The sequence below is a fragment of the Schistocerca nitens genome, chromosome 9, assembly GCF_023898315.1.
Source record: "Schistocerca nitens isolate TAMUIC-IGC-003100 chromosome 9, iqSchNite1.1, whole genome shotgun sequence".
Classification (NCBI taxonomy): Eukaryota; Metazoa; Arthropoda; class Insecta; order Orthoptera; family Acrididae; genus Schistocerca; species Schistocerca nitens.
Window position 1 is genome coordinate 147,236,290 of NC_064622.1, and position 16,863 is coordinate 147,253,152.

The 16,863-nt window shown below is 54.3% G+C and overlaps 48 non-coding genes across 48 annotated transcripts; 24 read left to right on the forward strand and 24 right to left on the reverse strand.

The window, feature by feature from the left end:
* Positions 1 to 427: 427 nt before the first annotated feature.
* On the forward strand, positions 428 to 519 carry Trnai-uau (transfer RNA isoleucine (anticodon UAU)). The gene is given in 2 exon segments: positions 428 to 465; positions 484 to 519. It is a non-coding gene; the product is annotated as a tRNA-Ile (tRNA).
* A 111-nt stretch (positions 520 to 630) lies between these two features.
* Positions 631 to 702, forward strand: Trnad-guc (transfer RNA aspartic acid (anticodon GUC)). Its single transcript has one exon. It is a non-coding gene; the product is annotated as a tRNA-Asp (tRNA).
* Positions 703 to 935: 233 nt separating this feature from the next.
* Positions 936 to 1,007, reverse strand: Trnam-cau (transfer RNA methionine (anticodon CAU)). The gene has a single exon. It is a non-coding gene; the product is annotated as a tRNA-Met (tRNA).
* A 283-nt stretch (positions 1,008 to 1,290) lies between these two features.
* On the reverse strand, positions 1,291 to 1,363 carry Trnar-acg (transfer RNA arginine (anticodon ACG)). The gene has a single exon. It is a non-coding gene; the product is annotated as a tRNA-Arg (tRNA).
* A 442-nt stretch (positions 1,364 to 1,805) lies between these two features.
* Trnai-uau (transfer RNA isoleucine (anticodon UAU)) lies at positions 1,806 to 1,897 on the forward strand. Its single transcript is given in 2 exon segments — positions 1,806 to 1,843; positions 1,862 to 1,897. It is a non-coding gene; the product is annotated as a tRNA-Ile (tRNA).
* Positions 1,898 to 2,008: 111 nt separating this feature from the next.
* Positions 2,009 to 2,080, forward strand: Trnad-guc (transfer RNA aspartic acid (anticodon GUC)). The gene has a single exon. It is a non-coding gene; the product is annotated as a tRNA-Asp (tRNA).
* Positions 2,081 to 2,313: 233 nt separating this feature from the next.
* On the reverse strand, positions 2,314 to 2,385 carry Trnam-cau (transfer RNA methionine (anticodon CAU)). Its single transcript has one exon. It is a non-coding gene; the product is annotated as a tRNA-Met (tRNA).
* A 283-nt stretch (positions 2,386 to 2,668) lies between these two features.
* On the reverse strand, positions 2,669 to 2,741 carry Trnar-acg (transfer RNA arginine (anticodon ACG)). The gene has a single exon. It is a non-coding gene; the product is annotated as a tRNA-Arg (tRNA).
* Positions 2,742 to 3,184: 443 nt separating this feature from the next.
* On the forward strand, positions 3,185 to 3,276 carry Trnai-uau (transfer RNA isoleucine (anticodon UAU)). The gene is given in 2 exon segments: positions 3,185 to 3,222; positions 3,241 to 3,276. It is a non-coding gene; the product is annotated as a tRNA-Ile (tRNA).
* A 111-nt stretch (positions 3,277 to 3,387) lies between these two features.
* Positions 3,388 to 3,459, forward strand: Trnad-guc (transfer RNA aspartic acid (anticodon GUC)). The gene has a single exon. It is a non-coding gene; the product is annotated as a tRNA-Asp (tRNA).
* Positions 3,460 to 3,692: 233 nt separating this feature from the next.
* On the reverse strand, positions 3,693 to 3,764 carry Trnam-cau (transfer RNA methionine (anticodon CAU)). The gene has a single exon. It is a non-coding gene; the product is annotated as a tRNA-Met (tRNA).
* Positions 3,765 to 4,047: 283 nt separating this feature from the next.
* On the reverse strand, positions 4,048 to 4,120 carry Trnar-acg (transfer RNA arginine (anticodon ACG)). Its single transcript has one exon. It is a non-coding gene; the product is annotated as a tRNA-Arg (tRNA).
* Positions 4,121 to 4,562: 442 nt separating this feature from the next.
* On the forward strand, positions 4,563 to 4,654 carry Trnai-uau (transfer RNA isoleucine (anticodon UAU)). Its single transcript is given in 2 exon segments — positions 4,563 to 4,600; positions 4,619 to 4,654. It is a non-coding gene; the product is annotated as a tRNA-Ile (tRNA).
* Positions 4,655 to 4,765: 111 nt separating this feature from the next.
* Positions 4,766 to 4,837, forward strand: Trnad-guc (transfer RNA aspartic acid (anticodon GUC)). The gene has a single exon. It is a non-coding gene; the product is annotated as a tRNA-Asp (tRNA).
* Positions 4,838 to 5,070: 233 nt separating this feature from the next.
* On the reverse strand, positions 5,071 to 5,142 carry Trnam-cau (transfer RNA methionine (anticodon CAU)). Its single transcript has one exon. It is a non-coding gene; the product is annotated as a tRNA-Met (tRNA).
* A 283-nt stretch (positions 5,143 to 5,425) lies between these two features.
* On the reverse strand, positions 5,426 to 5,498 carry Trnar-acg (transfer RNA arginine (anticodon ACG)). Its single transcript has one exon. It is a non-coding gene; the product is annotated as a tRNA-Arg (tRNA).
* Positions 5,499 to 5,941: 443 nt separating this feature from the next.
* On the forward strand, positions 5,942 to 6,033 carry Trnai-uau (transfer RNA isoleucine (anticodon UAU)). Its single transcript is given in 2 exon segments — positions 5,942 to 5,979; positions 5,998 to 6,033. It is a non-coding gene; the product is annotated as a tRNA-Ile (tRNA).
* Positions 6,034 to 6,144: 111 nt separating this feature from the next.
* On the forward strand, positions 6,145 to 6,216 carry Trnad-guc (transfer RNA aspartic acid (anticodon GUC)). Its single transcript has one exon. It is a non-coding gene; the product is annotated as a tRNA-Asp (tRNA).
* A 233-nt stretch (positions 6,217 to 6,449) lies between these two features.
* Trnam-cau (transfer RNA methionine (anticodon CAU)) lies at positions 6,450 to 6,521 on the reverse strand. The gene has a single exon. It is a non-coding gene; the product is annotated as a tRNA-Met (tRNA).
* Positions 6,522 to 6,804: 283 nt separating this feature from the next.
* On the reverse strand, positions 6,805 to 6,877 carry Trnar-acg (transfer RNA arginine (anticodon ACG)). The gene has a single exon. It is a non-coding gene; the product is annotated as a tRNA-Arg (tRNA).
* A 443-nt stretch (positions 6,878 to 7,320) lies between these two features.
* Trnai-uau (transfer RNA isoleucine (anticodon UAU)) lies at positions 7,321 to 7,412 on the forward strand. The gene is given in 2 exon segments: positions 7,321 to 7,358; positions 7,377 to 7,412. It is a non-coding gene; the product is annotated as a tRNA-Ile (tRNA).
* Positions 7,413 to 7,523: 111 nt separating this feature from the next.
* Trnad-guc (transfer RNA aspartic acid (anticodon GUC)) lies at positions 7,524 to 7,595 on the forward strand. Its single transcript has one exon. It is a non-coding gene; the product is annotated as a tRNA-Asp (tRNA).
* A 233-nt stretch (positions 7,596 to 7,828) lies between these two features.
* Trnam-cau (transfer RNA methionine (anticodon CAU)) lies at positions 7,829 to 7,900 on the reverse strand. Its single transcript has one exon. It is a non-coding gene; the product is annotated as a tRNA-Met (tRNA).
* Positions 7,901 to 8,183: 283 nt separating this feature from the next.
* Positions 8,184 to 8,256, reverse strand: Trnar-acg (transfer RNA arginine (anticodon ACG)). The gene has a single exon. It is a non-coding gene; the product is annotated as a tRNA-Arg (tRNA).
* Positions 8,257 to 8,699: 443 nt separating this feature from the next.
* Trnai-uau (transfer RNA isoleucine (anticodon UAU)) lies at positions 8,700 to 8,791 on the forward strand. Its single transcript is given in 2 exon segments — positions 8,700 to 8,737; positions 8,756 to 8,791. It is a non-coding gene; the product is annotated as a tRNA-Ile (tRNA).
* A 111-nt stretch (positions 8,792 to 8,902) lies between these two features.
* On the forward strand, positions 8,903 to 8,974 carry Trnad-guc (transfer RNA aspartic acid (anticodon GUC)). The gene has a single exon. It is a non-coding gene; the product is annotated as a tRNA-Asp (tRNA).
* Positions 8,975 to 9,207: 233 nt separating this feature from the next.
* Positions 9,208 to 9,279, reverse strand: Trnam-cau (transfer RNA methionine (anticodon CAU)). Its single transcript has one exon. It is a non-coding gene; the product is annotated as a tRNA-Met (tRNA).
* Positions 9,280 to 9,562: 283 nt separating this feature from the next.
* Trnar-acg (transfer RNA arginine (anticodon ACG)) lies at positions 9,563 to 9,635 on the reverse strand. Its single transcript has one exon. It is a non-coding gene; the product is annotated as a tRNA-Arg (tRNA).
* Positions 9,636 to 10,078: 443 nt separating this feature from the next.
* Trnai-uau (transfer RNA isoleucine (anticodon UAU)) lies at positions 10,079 to 10,170 on the forward strand. The gene is given in 2 exon segments: positions 10,079 to 10,116; positions 10,135 to 10,170. It is a non-coding gene; the product is annotated as a tRNA-Ile (tRNA).
* Positions 10,171 to 10,281: 111 nt separating this feature from the next.
* Trnad-guc (transfer RNA aspartic acid (anticodon GUC)) lies at positions 10,282 to 10,353 on the forward strand. Its single transcript has one exon. It is a non-coding gene; the product is annotated as a tRNA-Asp (tRNA).
* Positions 10,354 to 10,586: 233 nt separating this feature from the next.
* On the reverse strand, positions 10,587 to 10,658 carry Trnam-cau (transfer RNA methionine (anticodon CAU)). Its single transcript has one exon. It is a non-coding gene; the product is annotated as a tRNA-Met (tRNA).
* Positions 10,659 to 10,941: 283 nt separating this feature from the next.
* Trnar-acg (transfer RNA arginine (anticodon ACG)) lies at positions 10,942 to 11,014 on the reverse strand. The gene has a single exon. It is a non-coding gene; the product is annotated as a tRNA-Arg (tRNA).
* A 443-nt stretch (positions 11,015 to 11,457) lies between these two features.
* Positions 11,458 to 11,549, forward strand: Trnai-uau (transfer RNA isoleucine (anticodon UAU)). Its single transcript is given in 2 exon segments — positions 11,458 to 11,495; positions 11,514 to 11,549. It is a non-coding gene; the product is annotated as a tRNA-Ile (tRNA).
* A 111-nt stretch (positions 11,550 to 11,660) lies between these two features.
* Positions 11,661 to 11,732, forward strand: Trnad-guc (transfer RNA aspartic acid (anticodon GUC)). The gene has a single exon. It is a non-coding gene; the product is annotated as a tRNA-Asp (tRNA).
* Positions 11,733 to 11,965: 233 nt separating this feature from the next.
* Positions 11,966 to 12,037, reverse strand: Trnam-cau (transfer RNA methionine (anticodon CAU)). The gene has a single exon. It is a non-coding gene; the product is annotated as a tRNA-Met (tRNA).
* A 283-nt stretch (positions 12,038 to 12,320) lies between these two features.
* Positions 12,321 to 12,393, reverse strand: Trnar-acg (transfer RNA arginine (anticodon ACG)). The gene has a single exon. It is a non-coding gene; the product is annotated as a tRNA-Arg (tRNA).
* A 443-nt stretch (positions 12,394 to 12,836) lies between these two features.
* Positions 12,837 to 12,928, forward strand: Trnai-uau (transfer RNA isoleucine (anticodon UAU)). The gene is given in 2 exon segments: positions 12,837 to 12,874; positions 12,893 to 12,928. It is a non-coding gene; the product is annotated as a tRNA-Ile (tRNA).
* A 111-nt stretch (positions 12,929 to 13,039) lies between these two features.
* On the forward strand, positions 13,040 to 13,111 carry Trnad-guc (transfer RNA aspartic acid (anticodon GUC)). Its single transcript has one exon. It is a non-coding gene; the product is annotated as a tRNA-Asp (tRNA).
* Positions 13,112 to 13,344: 233 nt separating this feature from the next.
* Trnam-cau (transfer RNA methionine (anticodon CAU)) lies at positions 13,345 to 13,416 on the reverse strand. The gene has a single exon. It is a non-coding gene; the product is annotated as a tRNA-Met (tRNA).
* A 283-nt stretch (positions 13,417 to 13,699) lies between these two features.
* On the reverse strand, positions 13,700 to 13,772 carry Trnar-acg (transfer RNA arginine (anticodon ACG)). Its single transcript has one exon. It is a non-coding gene; the product is annotated as a tRNA-Arg (tRNA).
* Positions 13,773 to 14,215: 443 nt separating this feature from the next.
* Positions 14,216 to 14,307, forward strand: Trnai-uau (transfer RNA isoleucine (anticodon UAU)). Its single transcript is given in 2 exon segments — positions 14,216 to 14,253; positions 14,272 to 14,307. It is a non-coding gene; the product is annotated as a tRNA-Ile (tRNA).
* A 111-nt stretch (positions 14,308 to 14,418) lies between these two features.
* Positions 14,419 to 14,490, forward strand: Trnad-guc (transfer RNA aspartic acid (anticodon GUC)). Its single transcript has one exon. It is a non-coding gene; the product is annotated as a tRNA-Asp (tRNA).
* Positions 14,491 to 14,723: 233 nt separating this feature from the next.
* On the reverse strand, positions 14,724 to 14,795 carry Trnam-cau (transfer RNA methionine (anticodon CAU)). The gene has a single exon. It is a non-coding gene; the product is annotated as a tRNA-Met (tRNA).
* Positions 14,796 to 15,078: 283 nt separating this feature from the next.
* On the reverse strand, positions 15,079 to 15,151 carry Trnar-acg (transfer RNA arginine (anticodon ACG)). Its single transcript has one exon. It is a non-coding gene; the product is annotated as a tRNA-Arg (tRNA).
* Positions 15,152 to 15,594: 443 nt separating this feature from the next.
* Positions 15,595 to 15,686, forward strand: Trnai-uau (transfer RNA isoleucine (anticodon UAU)). The gene is given in 2 exon segments: positions 15,595 to 15,632; positions 15,651 to 15,686. It is a non-coding gene; the product is annotated as a tRNA-Ile (tRNA).
* Positions 15,687 to 15,797: 111 nt separating this feature from the next.
* Positions 15,798 to 15,869, forward strand: Trnad-guc (transfer RNA aspartic acid (anticodon GUC)). Its single transcript has one exon. It is a non-coding gene; the product is annotated as a tRNA-Asp (tRNA).
* Positions 15,870 to 16,102: 233 nt separating this feature from the next.
* Trnam-cau (transfer RNA methionine (anticodon CAU)) lies at positions 16,103 to 16,174 on the reverse strand. Its single transcript has one exon. It is a non-coding gene; the product is annotated as a tRNA-Met (tRNA).
* Positions 16,175 to 16,457: 283 nt separating this feature from the next.
* On the reverse strand, positions 16,458 to 16,530 carry Trnar-acg (transfer RNA arginine (anticodon ACG)). Its single transcript has one exon. It is a non-coding gene; the product is annotated as a tRNA-Arg (tRNA).
* Between the last annotated feature and the right edge of the window lie 333 nt (positions 16,531 to 16,863).

Below are 16,863 nucleotides of genomic sequence, written 5' to 3' on the forward strand. Positions count from 1 at the left end.
TACCACGAGGCGGGTGCACATCGCAAAGCAACGTGTTCTCCGTGGCTCGGCAACTGCATGTCGTCCACTGACAACGGCGGCGCGGCCACTCTGGTCTTGCGCACTCTGCAGGGAGCTGCCAAGGAAGGCATCTCTCCTCCAGCTGCTCGGCCACGGTGCGCCTGCACGGCTTAGAGCTTGCCACACATCTGCCCTCGCTGTTGGACAGGTAGCAGAAGGCAAGGCGCGCGTTTTTCTGCATTTTTTCGGCGATGACAAGCGGTTGATATGCTTGTAAGTGTAGCATATGAAGCAAGAATCGAATGAGGCATTCGTAGACAGGTGCTAAATTCGCAGTATGGCCGCAGGTGACGATCTTATGACGGGTGTGCAGCCACAACAGGTTGGCAGCAAAGTGAGTATCGCTAACTGAAAGCTCTCTGCTGTAGCCCCAGTGGCGCAATTGGTTAGCGCACGGTACTTATAAGGCAGTAGCCGTGAGCAATGCCGGGGTTGTGAGTTCGAGCCTCACCTGGGGCACACTTTTATTTCGTAGCAGCTGACTCTGAAAGCATCGGGACGCGAGAGTTGAGATGTATCACCTGCTTGAGAAACATAAGTGTGCGTGCATTACAGCCACCGATCGCGTGTTCCTCGGTAGTATAGTGGTTAGTATCCCCGCCTGTCACGCGGGAGACCGGGGTTCGATTCCCCGCCGGGGAGGTGCGATTTTTATATCGCGAAAGTTGCACGCGTGGCCCGAAAGGACATTAACGTTGCGATCAAGGAATGTAGTTACTGCAAAAGCGTAAGAAAGTCTGCGTCTTAGGAAGTGTTTCTCGCATTCTTCACACGACGTCGTCGTTTCACGACTTACAGGGGTTGCTGTTGACGCTGAATCAGCTCACCCCAGGCTTAATGATCGAGCTCGAGGCACCCAAGAAAAGGAATAATTTTAGCAGAGCGTGGTTTCGATCCACGGACCTCTGGGTTATGGGCCCAGCACGCTTCCACTGCGCCACTCTGCTGCGTGGAGCCGTCCGCGCTCTTCGGTGCGTGACATGGGACACTTGGAAAGCGTTGTCTGCGTCGGTTTCCCGCGCCTACCGTTTAATTAAGTGCGTAACATCTCTCAGCTTGACTTGTCTCGACTTTGCTCGACTGACGCTACGCTGACGCTTGCACGAAGCGATATTTACCGCAATCGTCTCGAGATGCAGCTGCGAGATGCTCAGGATTAACATTGCACTCCACGAAGGTGGAGACATTCGAATCCACTGCCTAGCTACGCGCCCGCAACTAACAAAATGCCGACCCTGCCAGGATTCGAACCTGGAATCTTCTGATCCGTAGTCAGACGCGTTATCCGTTGCGAAACAGGGCCACTGTTTGCGTTTTCTACCACGAGGCGGGTGCACATCGCAAAGCAACGTGTTCTCCGTGGCTCGGCAACTGCATGTCGTCCACTGACAACGGCGGCGCGGCCACTCTGGTCTTGCGCACTCTGCAGGGAGCTGCCAAGGAAGGCATCTCTCCTCCAGCTGCTCGGCCACGGTGCGCCTGCACGGCTTAGAGCTTGCCACACATCTGCCCTCGCTGTTGGACAGGTAGCAGAAGGCAAGGCGCGCGTTTTTCTGCATTTTTTCGGCGATGACAAGCGGTTGATATGCTTGTAAGTGTAGCATATGAAGCAAGAATCGAATGAGGCAGTCGTAGACAGGTGCTAAATTCGCAGTATGGCCGCAGGTGACGATCTTATGACGGGTGTGCAGCCACAACAGGTTGGCAGCAAAGTGAGTATCGCTAACTGAAAGCTCTCTGCTGTAGCCCCAGTGGCGCAATTGGTTAGCGCACGGTACTTATAAGGCAGTAGCCGTGAGCAATGCCGGGGTTGTGAGTTCGAGCCTCACCTGGGGCATACTTTTATTTCGTAGCAGCTGACTCTGAAAGCATCGGGACGCGAGAGTTGAGATGTATCACCTGCTTGAGAAACATAAGTGTGCGTGCATTATAGTCACCGATGGCGTGTTCCTCGGTAGTATAGTGGTTAGTATCCCCGCCTGTCACGCGGGAGACCGGGGTTCGATTCCCCGCCGGGGAGGTGCGATTTTTATATCGCGAAAGTTGCACGCGTGGCCCCAAAGGACATTAACGTTGCGATCAAGGAATGTAGTTACTGCAAAAGCGTAAGAAAGTCTGCGTCTTAGGAAGTGTTTCTCGCATTCTTCACACGACGTCGTCGTTTCACGACTTACAGGGGTTGCTGTTGACGCTGAATCAGCTCACCCCAGGCTTAATGATCGAGCTCGAGGCACCCAAGGAAAAGAATAATTTTAGCAGAGCGTGGTTTCGATCCACGGACCTCTGGGTTATGGGCCCAGCACGCTTCCACTGCGCCACTCTGCTGCGTGGAGCCGTCCGCGCTCTTCGGTGCGTGACATGGGACACTTGGAAAGCGTTGTCTGCGTCGGTTTCCCGCGCCTACCGTTTAATTAAGTGCGTAACATCTCTCAGCTTGACTTGTCTCGACTTTGCTCGACTGACGCTACGCTGACGCTTGCACGAAGCGATATTTACCGCAATCGTCTCGAGATGCAGCTGCGAGATGCTCAGGATTAACATTGCACTCCACGAAGGTGGAGACATTCGAATCCACTGCCTAGCTACGCGCCCGCAACTAACAAAACGCCGACCCTGCCAGGATTCGAACCTGGAATCTTCTGATCCGTAGTCAGACGCGTTATCCGTTGCGCCACAGGGCCACTGCTTGCGTTTTCTACCACGAGGCGGGTGCACATCGCAAAGCAACGTGTTCTCCGTGGCTCGGCAACTGCATGTCGTCCACTGACAACGGCGGCGCGGCCACTCTGGTCTTGCGCACTCTGCAGGGAGCTGCCAAGGAAGGCATCTCTCCTCCAGCTGCTCGGCCACGGTGCGCCTGCACGGCTTAGAGCTTGCCACACATCTGCCCTCGCTGTTGGACAGGTAGCAGAAGGCAAGGCGCGCGTTTTTCTGCATTTTTTTCGGCGAGGACAAGCGGTTGATATGCTTGTAAGTGTAGCATATGAAGCAAGAATCGAATGAGGCATTCGTAGACAGGTGCTAAATTCGCAGTATGGCCGCAGGTGACGATCTTATGACGGGTGTGCAGCCACAACAGGTTGGCAGCAAAGTGAGTATCGCTAACTGAAAGCTCTCTGCTGTAGCCCCAGTGGCGCAATTGGTTAGCGCACGGTACTTATAAGGCAGTAGCCGTGAGCAATGCCGGGGTTGTGAGTTCGAGCCTCACCTGGGGCATACTTTTATTTCGTAGCAGCTGACTCTGAAAGCATCGGGACGCGAGAGTTGAGATGTATCACCTGCTTGAGAAACATAAGTGTGCGTGCATTATAGTCACCGATCGCGTGTTCCTCGGTAGTATAGTGGTTAGTATCCCCGCCTGTCACGCGGGAGACCGGGGTTCGATTCCCCGCCGGGGAGGTGTGATTTTTATATCGCGAAAGTTGCACGCGTGGCCCCAAAGGACATTAACGTTGCGATCAAGGAATGTAGTTACTGCAAAAGCGTAAGAAAGTCTGCGTCTTAGGAAGTGTTTCTCGCATTCTTCACACGACGTCGTCGTTTCACGACTTACAGGGGTTGCTGTTGACGCTGAATCAGCTCACCCCAGGCTTAATGATCGAGCTCGAGGCACCCAAGAAAAAGAATAATTTTAGCAGAGCGTGGTTTCGATCCACGGACCTCTGGGTTATGGGCCCAGCACGCTTCCACTGCGCCACTCTGCTGCGTGGAGCCGTCCGCGCTCTTCGGTGCGTGACATGGGACACTTGGAAAGCGTTGTCTGCGTCGGTTTCCCGCGCCTACCGTTTAATTAAGTGCGTAACATCTCTCAGCTTGACTTGTCTCGACTTTGCTCGACTGACGCTACGCTGACGCTTGCACGAAGCGATATTTACCGCAATCGTCTCGAGATGCAGCTGCGAGATGCTCAGGATTAACATTGCACTCCACGAAGGTGGAGACATTCGAATCCACTGCCTAGCTACGCGCCCGCAACTAACAAAATGCCGACCCTGCCAGGATTCGAACCTGGAATCTTCTGATCCGTAGTCAGACGCGTTATCCGTTGCGAAACAGGGCCACTGTTTGCGTTTTCTACCACGAGGCGGGTGCACATCGCAAAGCAACGTGTTCTCCGTGGCTCGGCAACTGCATGTCGTCCACTGACAACGGCGGCGCGGCCACTCTGGTCTTGCGCACTCTGCAGGGAGCTGCCAAGGAAGGCATCTCTCCTCCAGCTGCTCGGCCACGGTGCGCCTGCACGGCTTAGAGCTTGCCACACATCTGCCCTCGCTGTTGGACAGGTAGCAGAAGGCAAGGCGCGCGTTTTTCTGCATTTTTTCGGCGATGACAAGCGGTTGATATGCTTGTAAGTGTAGCATATGAAGCAAGAATCGAATGAGGCATTCGTAGACAGGTGCTAAATTCGCAGTATGGCCGCAGGTGACGATCTTATGACGGGTGTGCAGCCACAACAGGTTGGCAGCAAAGTGAGTATCGCTAACTGAAAGCTCTCTGCTGTAGCCCCAGTGGCGCAATTGGTTAGCGCACGGTACTTATAAGGCAGTAGCCGTGAGCAATGCCGGGGTTGTGAGTTCGAGCCTCACCTGGGGCATACTTTTATTTCGTAGCAGCTGACTCTGAAAGCATCGGGACGCGAGAGTTGAGATGTATCACCTGCTTGAGAAACATAAGTGTGCGTGCATTATAGTCACCGATGGCGTGTTCCTCGGTAGTATAGTGGTTAGTAACCCCGCCTGTCACGCGGGAGACCGGGGTTCGATTCCCCGCCGGGGAGGTGCGATTTTTATATCGCGAAAGTTGCACGCGTGGCCCCAAAGGACATTAACGTTGCGATCAAGGAATGTAGTTACTGCAAAAGCGTAAGAAAGTCTGCGTCTTAGGAAGTGTTTCTCGCATTCTTCACACGACGTCGTCGTTTCACGACTTACAGGGGTTGCTGTTGACGCTGAATCAGCTCACCCCAGGCTTAATGATCGAGCTCGAGGCACCCAAGGAAAAGAATAATTTTAGCAGAGCGTGGTTTCGATCCACGGACCTCTGGGTTATGGGCCCAGCACGCTTCCACTGCGCCACTCTGCTGCGTGGAGCCGTCCGCGCTCTTCGGTGCGTGACATGGGACACTTGGAAAGCGTTGTCTGCGTCGGTTTCCCGCGCCTACCGTTTAATTAAGTGCGTAACATCTCTCAGCTTGACTTGTCTCGACTTTGCTCGACTGACGCTACGCTGACGCTTGCACGAAGCGATATTTACCGCAATCGTCTCGAGATGCAGCTGCGAGATGCTCAGGATTAACATTGCACTCCACGAAGGTGGAGACATTCGAATCCACTGCCTAGCTACGCGCCCGCAACTAACAAAACGCCGACCCTGCCAGGATTCGAACCTGGAATCTTCTGATCCGTAGTCAGACGCGTTATCCGTTGCGCCACAGGGCCACTGCTTGCGTTTTCTACCACGAGGCGGGTGCACATCGCAAAGCAACGTGTTCTCCGTGGCTCGGCAACTGCATGTCGTCCACTGACAACGGCGGCGCGGCCACTCTGGTCTTGCGCACTCTGCAGGGAGCTGCCAAGGAAGGCATCTCTCCTCCAGCTGCTCGGCCACGGTGCGCCTGCACGGCTTAGAGCTTGCCACACATCTGCCCTCGCTGTTGGACAGGTAGCAGAAGGCAAGGCGCGCGTTTTTCTGCATTTTTTTCGGCGAGGACAAGCGGTTGATATGCTTGTAAGTGTAGCATATGAAGCAAGAATCGAATGAGGCATTCGTAGACAGGTGCTAAATTCGCAGTATGGCCGCAGGTGACGATCTTATGACGGGTGTGCAGCCACAACAGGTTGGCAGCAAAGTGAGTATCGCTAACTGAAAGCTCTCTGCTGTAGCCCCAGTGGCGCAATTGGTTAGCGCACGGTACTTATAAGGCAGTAGCCGTGAGCAATGCCGGGGTTGTGAGTTCGAGCCTCACCTGGGGCATACTTTTATTTCGTAGCAGCTGACTCTGAAAGCATCGGGACGCGAGAGTTGAGATGTATCACCTGCTTGAGAAACATAAGTGTGCGTGCATTATAGTCACCGATCGCGTGTTCCTCGGTAGTATAGTGGTTAGTATCCCCGCCTGTCACGCGGGAGACCGGGGTTCGATTCCCCGCCGGGGAGGTGTGATTTTTATATCGCGAAAGTTGCACGCGTGGCCCCAAAGGACATTAACGTTGCGATCAAGGAATGTAGTTACTGCAAAAGCGTAAGAAAGTCTGCGTCTTAGGAAGTGTTTCTCGCATTCTTCACACGACGTCGTCGTTTCACGACTTACAGGGGTTGCTGTTGACGCTGAATCAGCTCACCCCAGGCTTAATGATCGAGCTCGAGGCACCCAAGAAAAAGAATAATTTTAGCAGAGCGTGGTTTCGATCCACGGACCTCTGGGTTATGGGCCCAGCACGCTTCCACTGCGCCACTCTGCTGCGTGGAGCCGTCCGCGCTCTTCGGTGCGTGACATGGGACACTTGGAAAGCGTTGTCTGCGTCGGTTTCCCGCGCCTACCGTTTAATTAAGTGCGTAACATCTCTCAGCTTGACTTGTCTCGACTTTGCTCGACTGACGCTACGCTGACGCTTGCACGAAGCGATATTTACCGCAATCGTCTCGAGATGCAGCTGCGAGATGCTCAGGATTAACATTGCACTCCACGAAGGTGGAGACATTCGAATCCACTGCCTAGCTACGCGCCCGCAACTAACAAAACGCCGACCCTGCCAGGATTCGAACCTGGAATCTTCTGATCCGTAGTCAGACGCGTTATCCGTTGCGCCACAGGGCCACTGCTTGCGTTTTCTACCACGAGGCGGGTGCACATCGCAAAGCAACGTGTTCTCCGTGGCTCGGCAACTGCATGTCGTCCACTGACAACGGCGGCGCGGCCACTCTGGTCTTGCGCACTCTGCAGGGAGCTGCCAAGGAAGGCATCTCTCCTCCAGCTGCTCGGCCACGGTGCGCCTGCACGGCTTAGAGCTTGCCACACATCTGCCCTCGCTGTTGGACAGGTAGCAGAAGGCAAGGCGCGCGTTTTTCTGCATTTTTTTCGGCGAGGACAAGCGGTTGATATGCTTGTAAGTGTAGCATATGAAGCAAGAATCGAATGAGGCATTCGTAGACAGGTGCTAAATTCGCAGTATGGCCGCAGGTGACGATCTTATGACGGGTGTGCAGCCACAACAGGTTGGCAGCAAAGTGAGTATCGCTAACTGAAAGCTCTCTGCTGTAGCCCCAGTGGCGCAATTGGTTAGCGCACGGTACTTATAAGGCAGTAGCCGTGAGCAATGCCGGGGTTGTGAGTTCGAGCCTCACCTGGGGCATACTTTTATTTCGTAGCAGCTGACTCTGAAAGCATCGGGACGCGAGAGTTGAGATGTATCACCTGCTTGAGAAACATAAGTGTGCGTGCATTATAGTCACCGATCGCGTGTTCCTCGGTAGTATAGTGGTTAGTATCCCCGCCTGTCACGCGGGAGACCGGGGTTCGATTCCCCGCCGGGGAGGTGCGATTTTTATATCGCGAAAGTTGCACGCGTGGCCCCAAAGGACATTAACGTTGCGATCAAGGAATGTAGTTACTGCAAAAGCGTAAGAAAGTCTGCGTCTTAGGAAGTGTTTCTCGCATTCTTCACACGACGTCGTCGTTTCACGACTTACAGGGGTTGCTGTTGACGCTGAATCAGCTCACCCCAGGCTTAATGATCGAGCTCGAGGCACCCAAGAAAAAGAATAATTTTAGCAGAGCGTGGTTTCGATCCACGGACCTCTGGGTTATGGGCCCAGCACGCTTCCACTGCGCCACTCTGCTGCGTGGAGCCGTCCGCGCTCTTCGGTGCGTGACATGGGACACTTGGAAAGCGTTGTCTGCGTCGGTTTCCCGCGCCTACCGTTTAATTAAGTGCGTAACATCTCTCAGCTTGACTTGTCTCGACTTTGCTCGACTGACGCTACGCTGACGCTTGCACGAAGCGATATTTACCGCAATCGTCTCGAGATGCAGCTGCGAGATGCTCAGGATTAACATTGCACTCCACGAAGGTGGAGACATTCGAATCCACTGCCTAGCTACGCGCCCGCAACTAACAAAACGCCGACCCTGCCAGGATTCGAACCTGGAATCTTCTGATCCGTAGTCAGACGCGTTATCCGTTGCGCCACAGGGCCACTGCTTGCGTTTTCTACCACGAGGCGGGTGCACATCGCAAAGCAACGTGTTCTCCGTGGCTCGGCAACTGCATGTCGTCCACTGACAACGGCGGCGCGGCCACTCTGGTCTTGCGCACTCTGCAGGGAGCTGCCAAGGAAGGCATCTCTCCTCCAGCTGCTCGGCCACGGTGCGCCTGCACGGCTTAGAGCTTGCCACACATCTGCCCTCGCTGTTGGACAGGTAGCAGAAGGCAAGGCGCGCGTTTTTCTGCATTTTTTTCGGCGAGGACAAGCGGTTGATATGCTTGTAAGTGTAGCATATGAAGCAAGAATCGAATGAGGCATTCGTAGACAGGTGCTAAATTCGCAGTATGGCCGCAGGTGACGATCTTATGACGGGTGTGCAGCCACAACAGGTTGGCAGCAAAGTGAGTATCGCTAACTGAAAGCTCTCTGCTGTAGCCCCAGTGGCGCAATTGGTTAGCGCACGGTACTTATAAGGCAGTAGCCGTGAGCAATGCCGGGGTTGTGAGTTCGAGCCTCACCTGGGGCATACTTTTATTTCGTAGCAGCTGACTCTGAAAGCATCGGGACGCGAGAGTTGAGATGTATCACCTGCTTGAGAAACATAAGTGTGCGTGCATTATAGTCACCGATCGCGTGTTCCTCGGTAGTATAGTGGTTAGTATCCCCGCCTGTCACGCGGGAGACCGGGGTTCGATTCCCCGCCGGGGAGGTGTGATTTTTATATCGCGAAAGTTGCACGCGTGGCCCCAAAGGACATTAACGTTGCGATCAAGGAATGTAGTTACTGCAAAAGCGTAAGAAAGTCTGCGTCTTAGGAAGTGTTTCTCGCATTCTTCACACGACGTCGTCGTTTCACGACTTACAGGGGTTGCTGTTGACGCTGAATCAGCTCACCCCAGGCTTAATGATCGAGCTCGAGGCACCCAAGAAAAAGAATAATTTTAGCAGAGCGTGGTTTCGATCCACGGACCTCTGGGTTATGGGCCCAGCACGCTTCCACTGCGCCACTCTGCTGCGTGGAGCCGTCCGCGCTCTTCGGTGCGTGACATGGGACACTTGGAAAGCGTTGTCTGCGTCGGTTTCCCGCGCCTACCGTTTAATTAAGTGCGTAACATCTCTCAGCTTGACTTGTCTCGACTTTGCTCGACTGACGCTACGCTGACGCTTGCACGAAGCGATATTTACCGCAATCGTCTCGAGATGCAGCTGCGAGATGCTCAGGATTAACATTGCACTCCACGAAGGTGGAGACATTCGAATCCACTGCCTAGCTACGCGCCCGCAACTAACAAAACGCCGACCCTGCCAGGATTCGAACCTGGAATCTTCTGATCCGTAGTCAGACGCGTTATCCGTTGCGCCACAGGGCCACTGCTTGCGTTTTCTACCACGAGGCGGGTGCACATCGCAAAGCAACGTGTTCTCCGTGGCTCGGCAACTGCATGTCGTCCACTGACAACGGCGGCGCGGCCACTCTGGTCTTGCGCACTCTGCAGGGAGCTGCCAAGGAAGGCATCTCTCCTCCAGCTGCTCGGCCACGGTGCGCCTGCACGGCTTAGAGCTTGCCACACATCTGCCCTCGCTGTTGGACAGGTAGCAGAAGGCAAGGCGCGCGTTTTTCTGCATTTTTTTCGGCGAGGACAAGCGGTTGATATGCTTGTAAGTGTAGCATATGAAGCAAGAATCGAATGAGGCATTCGTAGACAGGTGCTAAATTCGCAGTATGGCCGCAGGTGACGATCTTATGACGGGTGTGCAGCCACAACAGGTTGGCAGCAAAGTGAGTATCGCTAACTGAAAGCTCTCTGCTGTAGCCCCAGTGGCGCAATTGGTTAGCGCACGGTACTTATAAGGCAGTAGCCGTGAGCAATGCCGGGGTTGTGAGTTCGAGCCTCACCTGGGGCATACTTTTATTTCGTAGCAGCTGACTCTGAAAGCATCGGGACGCGAGAGTTGAGATGTATCACCTGCTTGAGAAACATAAGTGTGCGTGCATTATAGTCACCGATCGCGTGTTCCTCGGTAGTATAGTGGTTAGTATCCCCGCCTGTCACGCGGGAGACCGGGGTTCGATTCCCCGCCGGGGAGGTGTGATTTTTATATCGCGAAAGTTGCACGCGTGGCCCCAAAGGACATTAACGTTGCGATCAAGGAATGTAGTTACTGCAAAAGCGTAAGAAAGTCTGCGTCTTAGGAAGTGTTTCTCGCATTCTTCACACGACGTCGTCGTTTCACGACTTACAGGGGTTGCTGTTGACGCTGAATCAGCTCACCCCAGGCTTAATGATCGAGCTCGAGGCACCCAAGAAAAAGAATAATTTTAGCAGAGCGTGGTTTCGATCCACGGACCTCTGGGTTATGGGCCCAGCACGCTTCCACTGCGCCACTCTGCTGCGTGGAGCCGTCCGCGCTCTTCGGTGCGTGACATGGGACACTTGGAAAGCGTTGTCTGCGTCGGTTTCCCGCGCCTACCGTTTAATTAAGTGCGTAACATCTCTCAGCTTGACTTGTCTCGACTTTGCTCGACTGACGCTACGCTGACGCTTGCACGAAGCGATATTTACCGCAATCGTCTCGAGATGCAGCTGCGAGATGCTCAGGATTAACATTGCACTCCACGAAGGTGGAGACATTCGAATCCACTGCCTAGCTACGCGCCCGCAACTAACAAAACGCCGACCCTGCCAGGATTCGAACCTGGAATCTTCTGATCCGTAGTCAGACGCGTTATCCGTTGCGCCACAGGGCCACTGCTTGCGTTTTCTACCACGAGGCGGGTGCACATCGCAAAGCAACGTGTTCTCCGTGGCTCGGCAACTGCATGTCGTCCACTGACAACGGCGGCGCGGCCACTCTGGTCTTGCGCACTCTGCAGGGAGCTGCCAAGGAAGGCATCTCTCCTCCAGCTGCTCGGCCACGGTGCGCCTGCACGGCTTAGAGCTTGCCACACATCTGCCCTCGCTGTTGGACAGGTAGCAGAAGGCAAGGCGCGCGTTTTTCTGCATTTTTTTCGGCGAGGACAAGCGGTTGATATGCTTGTAAGTGTAGCATATGAAGCAAGAATCGAATGAGGCATTCGTAGACAGGTGCTAAATTCGCAGTATGGCCGCAGGTGACGATCTTATGACGGGTGTGCAGCCACAACAGGTTGGCAGCAAAGTGAGTATCGCTAACTGAAAGCTCTCTGCTGTAGCCCCAGTGGCGCAATTGGTTAGCGCACGGTACTTATAAGGCAGTAGCCGTGAGCAATGCCGGGGTTGTGAGTTCGAGCCTCACCTGGGGCATACTTTTATTTCGTAGCAGCTGACTCTGAAAGCATCGGGACGCGAGAGTTGAGATGTATCACCTGCTTGAGAAACATAAGTGTGCGTGCATTATAGTCACCGCTGGCGTGTTCCTCGGTAGTATAGTGGTTAGTATCCCCGCCTGTCACGCGGGAGACCGGGGTTCGATTCCCCGCCGGGGAGGTGCGATTTTTATATCGCGAAAGTTGCACGCGTGGCCCCAAAGGACATTAACGTTGCGATCAAGGAATGTAGTTACTGCAAAAGCGTAAGAAAGTCTGCGTCTTAGGAAGTGTTTCTCGCATTCTTCACACGACGTCGTCGTTTCACGACTTACAGGGGTTGCTGTTGACGCTGAATCAGCTCACCCCACGCTTAATGATCGAGCTCGAGGCACCCAAGAAAAAGAATAATTTTAGCAGAGCGTGGTTTCGATCCACGGACCTCTGGGTTATGGGCCCAGCACGCTTCCACTGCGCCACTCTGCTGCGTGGAGCCGTCCGCGCTCTTCGGTGCGTGACATGGGACACTTGGAAAGCGTTGTCTGCGTCGGTTTCCCGCGCCTACCGTTTAATTAAGTGCGTAACATCTCTCAGCTTGACTTGTCTCGACTTTGCTCGACTGACGCTACGCTGACGCTTGCACGAAGCGATATTTACCGCAATCGTCTCGAGATGCAGCTGCGAGATGCTCAGGATTAACATTGCACTCCACGAAGGTGGAGACATTCGAATCCACTGCCTAGCTACGCGCCCGCAACTAACAAAACGCCGACCCTGCCAGGATTCGAACCTGGAATCTTCTGATCCGTAGTCAGACGCGTTATCCGTTGCGCCACAGGGCCACTGCTTGCGTTTTCTACCACGAGGCGGGTGCACATCGCAAAGCAACGTGTTCTCCGTGGCTCGGCAACTGCATGTCGTCCACTGACAACGGCGGCGCGGCCACTCTGGTCTTGCGCACTCTGCAGGGAGCTGCCAAGGAAGGCATCTCTCCTCCAGCTGCTCGGCCACGGTGCGCCTGCACGGCTTAGAGCTTGCCACACATCTGCCCTCGCTGTTGGACAGGTAGCAGAAGGCAAGGCGCGCGTTTTTCTGCATTTTTTTCGGCGAGGACAAGCGGTTGATATGCTTGTAAGTGTAGCATATGAAGCAAGAATCGAATGAGGCATTCGTAGACAGGTGCTAAATTCGCAGTATGGCCGCAGGTGACGATCTTATGACGGGTGTGCAGCCACAACAGGTTGGCAGCAAAGTGAGTATCGCTAACTGAAAGCTCTCTGCTGTAGCCCCAGTGGCGCAATTGGTTAGCGCACGGTACTTATAAGGCAGTAGCCGTGAGCAATGCCGGGGTTGTGAGTTCGAGCCTCACCTGGGGCATACTTTTATTTCGTAGCAGCTGACTCTGAAAGCATCGGGACGCGAGAGTTGAGATGTATCACCTGCTTGAGAAACATAAGTGTGCGTGCATTATAGTCACCGATCGCGTGTTCCTCGGTAGTATAGTGGTTAGTATCCCCGCCTGTCACGCGGGAGACCGGGGTTCGATTCCCCGCCGGGGAGGTGCGATTTTTATATCGCGAAAGTTGCACGCGTGGCCCCAAAGGACATTAACGTTGCGATCAAGGAATGTAGTTACTGCAAAAGCGTAAGAAAGTCTGCGTCTTAGGAAGTGTTTCTCGCATTCTTCACACGACGTCGTCGTTTCACGACTTACAGGGGTTGCTGTTGACGCTGAATCAGCTCACCCCAGGCTTAATGATCGAGCTCGAGGCACCCAAGAAAAAGAATAATTTTAGCAGAGCGTGGTTTCGATCCACGGACCTCTGGGTTATGGGCCCAGCACGCTTCCACTGCGCCACTCTGCTGCGTGGAGCCGTCCGCGCTCTTCGGTGCGTGACATGGGACACTTGGAAAGCGTTGTCTGCGTCGGTTTCCCGCGCCTACCGTTTAATTAAGTGCGTAACATCTCTCAGCTTGACTTGTCTCGACTTTGCTCGACTGACGCTACGCTGACGCTTGCACGAAGCGATATTTACCGCAATCGTCTCGAGATGCAGCTGCGAGATGCTCAGGATTAACATTGCACTCCACGAAGGTGGAGACATTCGAATCCACTGCCTAGCTACGCGCCCGCAACTAACAAAACGCCGACCCTGCCAGGATTCGAACCTGGAATCTTCTGATCCGTAGTCAGACGCGTTATCCGTTGCGCCACAGGGCCACTGCTTGCGTTTTCTACCACGAGGCGGGTGCACATCGCAAAGCAACGTGTTCTCCGTGGCTCGGCAACTGCATGTCGTCCACTGACAACGGCGGCGCGGCCACTCTGGTCTTGCGCACTCTGCAGGGAGCTGCCAAGGAAGGCATCTCTCCTCCAGCTGCTCGGCCACGGTGCGCCTGCACGGCTTAGAGCTTGCCACACATCTGCCCTCGCTGTTGGACAGGTAGCAGAAGGCAAGGCGCGCGTTTTTCTGCATTTTTTTCGGCGAGGACAAGCGGTTGATATGCTTGTAAGTGTAGCATATGAAGCAAGAATCGAATGAGGCATTCGTAGACAGGTGCTAAATTCGCAGTATGGCCGCAGGTGACGATCTTATGACGGGTGTGCAGCCACAACAGGTTGGCAGCAAAGTGAGTATCGCTAACTGAAAGCTCTCTGCTGTAGCCCCAGTGGCGCAATTGGTTAGCGCACGGTACTTATAAGGCAGTAGCCGTGAGCAATGCCGGGGTTGTGAGTTCGAGCCTCACCTGGGGCATACTTTTATTTCGTAGCAGCTGACTCTGAAAGCATCGGGACGCGAGAGTTGAGATGTATCACCTGCTTGAGAAACATAAGTGTGCGTGCATTATAGTCACCGATCGCGTGTTCCTCGGTAGTATAGTGGTTAGTATCCCCGCCTGTCACGCGGGAGACCGGGGTTCGATTCCCCGCCGGGGAGGTGTGATTTTTATATCGCGAAAGTTGCACGCGTGGCCCCAAAGGACATTAACGTTGCGATCAAGGAATGTAGTTACTGCAAAAGCGTAAGAAAGTCTGCGTCTTAGGAAGTGTTTCTCGCATTCTTCACACGACGTCGTCGTTTCACGACTTACAGGGGTTGCTGTTGACGCTGAATCAGCTCACCCCAGGCTTAATGATCGAGCTCGAGGCACCCAAGAAAAAGAATAATTTTAGCAGAGCGTGGTTTCGATCCACGGACCTCTGGGTTATGGGCCCAGCACGCTTCCACTGCGCCACTCTGCTGCGTGGAGCCGTCCGCGCTCTTCGGTGCGTGACATGGGACACTTGGAAAGCGTTGTCTGCGTCGGTTTCCCGCGCCTACCGTTTAATTAAGTGCGTAACATCTCTCAGCTTGACTTGTCTCGACTTTGCTCGACTGACGCTACGCTGACGCTTGCACGAAGCGATATTTACCGCAATCGTCTCGAGATGCAGCTGCGAGATGCTCAGGATTAACATTGCACTCCACGAAGGTGGAGACATTCGAATCCACTGCCTAGCTACGCGCCCGCAACTAACAAAACGCCGACCCTGCCAGGATTCGAACCTGGAATCTTCTGATCCGTAGTCAGACGCGTTATCCGTTGCGCCACAGGGCCACTGCTTGCGTTTTCTACCACGAGGCGGGTGCACATCGCAAAGCAACGTGTTCTCCGTGGCTCGGCAACTGCATGTCGTCCACTGACAACGGCGGCGCGGCCACTCTGGTCTTGCGCACTCTGCAGGGAGCTGCCAAGGAAGGCATCTCTCCTCCAGCTGCTCGGCCACGGTGCGCCTGCACGGCTTAGAGCTTGCCACACATCTGCCCTCGCTGTTGGACAGGTAGCAGAAGGCAAGGCGCGCGTTTTTCTGCATTTTTTTCGGCGAGGACAAGCGGTTGATATGCTTGTAAGTGTAGCATATGAAGCAAGAATCGAATGAGGCATTCGTAGACAGGTGCTAAATTCGCAGTATGGCCGCAGGTGACGATCTTATGACGGGTGTGCAGCCACAACAGGTTGGCAGCAAAGTGAGTATCGCTAACTGAAAGCTCTCTGCTGTAGCCCCAGTGGCGCAATTGGTTAGCGCACGGTACTTATAAGGCAGTAGCCGTGAGCAATGCCGGGGTTGTGAGTTCGAGCCTCACCTGGGGCATACTTTTATTTCGTAGCAGCTGACTCTGAAAGCATCGGGACGCGAGAGTTGAGATGTATCACCTGCTTGAGAAACATAAGTGTGCGTGCATTATAGTCACCGATCGCGTGTTCCTCGGTAGTATAGTGGTTAGTATCCCCGCCTGTCACGCGGGAGACCGGGGTTCGATTCCCCGCCGGGGAGGTGCGATTTTTATATCGCGAAAGTTGCACGCGTGGCCCCAAAGGACATTAACGTTGCGATCAAGGAATGTAGTTACTGCAAAAGCGTAAGAAAGTCTGCGTCTTAGGAAGTGTTTCTCGCATTCTTCACACGACGTCGTCGTTTCACGACTTACAGGGGTTGCTGTTGACGCTGAATCAGCTCACCCCAGGCTTAATGATCGAGCTCGAGGCACCCAAGAAAAAGAATAATTTTAGCAGAGCGTGGTTTCGATCCACGGACCTCTGGGTTATGGGCCCAGCACGCTTCCACTGCGCCACTCTGCTGCGTGGAGCCGTCCGCGCTCTTCGGTGCGTGACATGGGACACTTGGAAAGCGTTGTCTGCGTCGGTTTCCCGCGCCTACCGTTTAATTAAGTGCGTAACATCTCTCAGCTTGACTTGTCTCGACTTTGCTCGACTGACGCTACGCTGACGCTTGCACGAAGCGATATTTACCGCAATCGTCTCGAGATGCAGCTGCGAGATGCTCAGGATTAACATTGCACTCCACGAAGGTGGAGACATTCGAATCCACTGCCTAGCTACGCGCCCGCAACTAACAAAACGCCGACCCTGCCAGGATTCGAACCTGGAATCTTCTGATCCGTAGTCAGACGCGTTATCCGTTGCGCCACAGGGCCACTGCTTGCGTTTTCTACCACGAGGCGGGTGCACATCGCAAAGCAACGTGTTCTCCGTGGCTCGGCAACTGCATGTCGTCCACTGACAACGGCGGCGCGGCCACTCTGGTCTTGCGCACTCTGCAGGGAGCTGCCAAGGAAGGCATCTCTCCTCCAGCTGCTCGGCCACGGTGCGCCTGCACGGCTTAGAGCTTGCCACACATCTGCCCTCGCTGTTGGACAGGTAGCAGAAGGCAAGGCGCGCGTTTTTCTGCATTTTTTTCGGCGAGGACAAGCGGTTGATATGCTTGTAAGTGTAGCATATGAAGCAAGAATCGAATGAGGCATTCGTAG